We start from the raw sequence: 5,139 nt of genomic DNA, 5'->3' as shown, positions 1-5,139 counted from the left end.
AATCTACTGTCTAACGCTCTAAACTCTGGAAGCTTACCTGTGGGCAGTAGTAATCTTCAGAAACGGAAAGTGTAACCTTATCGCCATTTAAAAGCCTAGAGGATAACTTGTGCAAGCTACTCCGCGGTCCAAGGAGATACGTACCCTAGACAGTAATGGAGATGATGCAGTACCACGGCCGACACGGCCATCGGCGACGAAGACGACGTTGAAGCCTTGAGACCCCACGACAAGTACAACGAGAAGGAGAGCTGGAGTACAGAGCAAACCAACTAACCAAGTCAAACGAATGTCGACTGGCTCAAGCCGCCATTATTGTGGAAGGCGTCATCTCATGTTTGTTCTCACGTAACGTACCTCCTCCATGAGCTGTGGATAGTGCGGCAGCCAGCCGCCTCCTTAACTGAGAGAAGAAAAACGCAGCTGTATCTGTACAAACGATGAGCTGACCCTACGTACTCCTCCTGTCGTCCTGCCTGTCGGCTTGGACTCGCCAACTGTTCACATCTGGCCCAGGGTGCACAACGGTTTGGCCGCCACTGCCTGTCTGAAAAGAAGAAAATCTACTCCTGTAATTCAGAAGCTGGTAAACTGAATCACCCGTGGTTTCTGAACAATGCAGATGAACCAGGACTTTTCAACTTCAGATACAGAAACTGGAATTGTTATCTTTTGCTGCATCATTTTTAACAATTTGCAAAATGAAATTTAAAATCCGTACAGAGCACAGGTTAGCATGACTCGGATCGCTACTAACTACCGGTCAAAAGCTGGCGTTTTATCTTTTGAATTAGTTCAGGAGAAAGAGCGGCGATGGATCTCCGAAGACGCATCAGGCAGTGGATCCAAAGAAAAAGAAGCAAAGACGCATCAGGTGGGGAGGCGCGCGGCTGCCGAATGATTGCGAGCCAACGTGCAGGCCAGCAGGTTTAAGGTATCCAAAGCAGCGGGAGACGACGATGATGATGATGATGACGACGCCGATGATTAATCCATTGATCAGTGGCACAACCTTTTCACATGATCACACAGGAGAGGAGGCATGATCGCGCACATCGTCCATTAACTGCACCTCTGCCGCAAGTTGCAACGGGCGTTATCTTAATGCAACTTGTGTTGCTAGCCTCGATTTGCTAAGTGAGTCGTTTGACGGCATGAAGCTCGTCAAAGATTTGGCCGCGACACAAGATTCTTCTTGGCCGGATCAGATCGCAGTTAACGGGCTGGGTTGCGTTCGAATATGCCTCAACAAAACTTGGAGCATCTAACTGTGAAACTAGGGGACTGTTTGACTGTTCCGTTTATGACTTTGTTTGCCACACCTAAGAGCATCTTCAACGGCTCTAATATTTCTAAGATAACCGTCGCTTACCAAAAATTATGGCAAAAAACCATCCCCAACAACTTTCGTAAAGTGGCCATAACTTTAGACGATCTCGTAAAATTGGCCCTTTCGTTCGGCAGGTTTACGAAAAGATGATCTAAAGTTATATCAATGTCCATAGACCACCGAACGACCATTATTGTTGTCACCAAAACGAGCCGCTGACGCACCACCGTCGTTGTCCCCGTACCAGAGCCGGCCTGACCTTGTCCATGACAGCCGATAAGTCTTCGTGTACGTGCCCCAAGGACAAGAGCCCCGGAGCCGCAGTCGTCGCCGTTGAGTTCTTAAATCGATCTGAAGAATCTGACACCGAATATCGCTGTTGTTGTGCACAGCGAGAAACCCTAACCTTGCCGCCCTAAGAAGTTGACAGGAATCTACGACGGAGCTCTGTCTAATCTTTTTTCGCGAATACGCAAAGCTTGCGTATCATTCCATTGATAGAAGGAGTTAGAGCAAGTACAAGAAGTGGTACAGCACATGACACGGACGCAAGGGCGTGAACATGGTGCCCGGAGCAGAGAGACATGGGATGCTCAGCCCAAACAAAGAAAAAAAACACAGCTAGGCCGCCCATCCGGGAAAGTAGCCCTGACTAACAACACGACAACCAACATCTCCAGATCCAGAACCGAGGACACTACGAGCACCCAAAACAGCGCCTTCATGAAGGAGAACGACGCTGAAACGCCGTCGCCGTCCGATCCGGATAACCGGACCTAGGGTTTCCCCTAATGCTCGAAAAGAGGCAGAGACAATGACTGTGACAGCGTCTCCAAGAAGGGAACGGCACCCTCGGGTGTCGCCGCTGCCGGCAAAAATGCAGGGATTTCGCCCTAGTCAGAGTCCAAGCAATCCCAAGCCATCGAAGAGTGAAATCGGCGAAGAAGAAATCGAGCATAGGCCTGAACCACGACCACAGAAATGGGAGCGAAGCCGGACGCGCGAGCAACGAAGCGGCGGAGGGACAGACATGGCACCGAGGTGGCCGGCTGGGCGGCTAGGCGGAATGAGAAGCGGTGGAGGATGAGACGGTGGCCGTGGGCCGAGTGAGCTAGGATCCGGAGGGTAGCGAGATCCGGGTCGCCGGGACCGAAGCAGCAAGGACGACGGCGAGCCCAAGGAGCCGGAAAGAGGGCGCAGCTCCTGGAGTACGCCGGAATCGAAGACATGCCGGGATGGACGGCCAACCAAAGCACCAACAGGGTGGGGGTGCGGAGGCGCCGAGGCGCCGGCGAGCCAAGGGAGCCGGAAGTAGCGCGGCTCCTCAGACGCGCCAGGCCCGGAGCCGGGCCGGACGGCCATGGACGCAAGAGGGGGCGCAGGTCCATGTCCGCCGGGTGAAACTTGCCCCTGCCGGGATGGGGGTCGTGGTGATGAGCACGCGCAGAGCCGAATCCCAGCCGCACTTGCGAGGCCGCCGCCCGAGGAGGCCGACCCGAGGCTCACGAGGGAGGGATGGGGGGAGAGGAGCCGCACCAGGACAGTGCACCCGGCCGCCGGAGGACCGCAGCGAGCCGGGGGAACGTAGGGGCTGGCCGGGGAGAAGCTCCAGATCCCGATGGCGGGGGGTGGGGGGAGGGGGGCGCAGCCGCGCAAGGTCACGAGGAGAAGGCCCGGAGGCAGCCGGCGGCCGTGCGCAACGCCACGGGAGGGGCTCAGGGCGCTCGCGTCGTGCGTCAGATCCGCCGTGGGGGAGCACCAGGGGTGGCGCAGCGCGTCAGATTCGCCCCGCCGCTGCCATCCTGGGGTCCGGTGCGGCTTCGCCGGCCGGCCCTCCGGCAGCGGCGATGCGGGAGAGGGCGGCAGGGAGGGGGCTGCTGGGCGGCGGCTGGGTTCCCCCCGTGTCGCCCGGGGAGGAGGGCGATGCGGGGGTCCTGGAGGGATTCCAATCTGTTCAGTCATCAGGGAGTGAAATTGCAGCTCTGTCTAATCTGTCCCAACAGACAAATTTGAGAAGGATCGGTGCCCAGAAGACTAACTCAAAGAAGGAGCGCCGCCATCCGTCCAGACATCAGGATTCTCCTCCCCGTCACTGGCGGCCGGAGCGGCAAATGAAGGGGAGGTGAATCCATGGGCTCGCCAGCAAAGATCGAAGGAAGGAAGCCTTTCTCAAGTCGCCTTAGGCTTACGTCTATTTGTGACTTCTATTTTATTGAATTAACCTTCGGCAGATTTGGCAAGAAAATATGGCAAGATGTGGCATTGCAAGGCACAGAACCAAACATCTACAAGATTTGCGGAAAAAAATTATATGAGACCAGGTCTCACGGTTAGCACGTGAGACCCGTCCTGATGGATGACACGTGGCATTCACAAATCACAAATCCCTCCCCCTCTGATTTTAAGTGGGAGGTGAGGGATGCTTTATGATTTGTGAATGTCACGTGTCATCCATCAGGATGGGTCTCACGTGAGACCTGGTCTCATAAAATTCTTTTTCAGGATTTGCAAATAGTGTGGTTTCTCTGTACCTTCCTTTTTAATTTCTTTCTTTTTTTGCCAGAACACGCATAAGACTTGCGTGTCTTTGAATTAAGATTGGAGAGAAGTTTGTGGACCTTTTTCTTTCACACGAAGGACTGTGTTGCGACCCAGCAATGTTAGCAGAAACTAACATCCAGATGGTCATAAACTACGTTTCTTGATGCTAATCGAACAAGGATAAATGGAAAATAAACACGGGAAAGGGCGAGGATACTTCGATCGAAAGGGAATTTGTTGTGGGCGGCAGGCACGCCATGCCGCTGCACGCCGTCCATCGGCGTTCAACAGTTAGCATGTGACAGCCTGACCCCTCACACTAAACTAATCATCATCAGCCTTCCCAGATCGATCCCCTTTCTAACGACGCCAAGATGCGTTGTACACCTGCACGCATGTTCTCCTTGGCCGCATATATGCGTACTGGTCGCACGCGTGCATGCACACTAGTGCAACAGTAGCTCCATGAGTGATCGATCATGGGTGACCTACTCCTACTGATACACGGTGCTTCGCTTCGGTTTCCTAGTTCTTTTTCTATTTTTTGCGGGGAGGTTTCCTAGTTTTTCGACAAGTACATTTTTATTCTGTAGTTAAATCGAGCTCCTGCAACCGTACTAAGCGAATGTGCAGGCTATGCATAACAAGATATACACAGTCAACACGTCCAGAAACATAAAAACATACCCCTAAAAAAAGAAATATAAAAACAAACATTCATAGAAAAGGTAATTCAAGCTAACCTACGATCGAGGAGGTCATATCCAAAAAATTATCCCGTCACGTCACGGATGGATTCCCTAGTGGTAAGCCCTATCAAGCAAAGCATAACGACCTTTCAAGTTTTGGTTTTTGGTTTTGTACTTTGTTAAGTTTAATTTTGGTAAGAAATCTTCTAAACAAACAAACTAGAAAAAATGGAAAAAGAAAAAAACACAGCTATTGTGGCTATGGTCTCACAGTACCTCAACTTTTGAGATATTTACCAAAAACCCGCAAAATTTTGGGTAAGTTGTTTCACAGAATCCAAATCTTCCAGATTAGGACGTTTGACACTGTTTCTGACAACCTAGAACCACTAGTTAGTCACCATGTGTGGCAAAAGAATGAGTTAGCCTAGTTTTTTTGCCGGACCATCCATAATAGACACGTCCCAAAAACAAATCTTGATATTTTTCATTTTTCAAACAAAATTGTAGATGAAAAGGACAGTTTGAATCTTCTTTAAATCTGTTGAGCCGGATGAGTTGAAATCTTCCCTAAATGCT

The sequence above is a fragment of the Triticum urartu genome, chromosome 3, assembly GCF_003073215.2.
Source record: "Triticum urartu cultivar G1812 chromosome 3, Tu2.1, whole genome shotgun sequence".
NCBI classification, from domain to species: domain Eukaryota; kingdom Viridiplantae; phylum Streptophyta; class Magnoliopsida; order Poales; family Poaceae; genus Triticum; species Triticum urartu.
The sequence above is the reverse complement of the archived record's forward strand: the minus strand, read 5'-3'. Positions refer to the sequence as shown.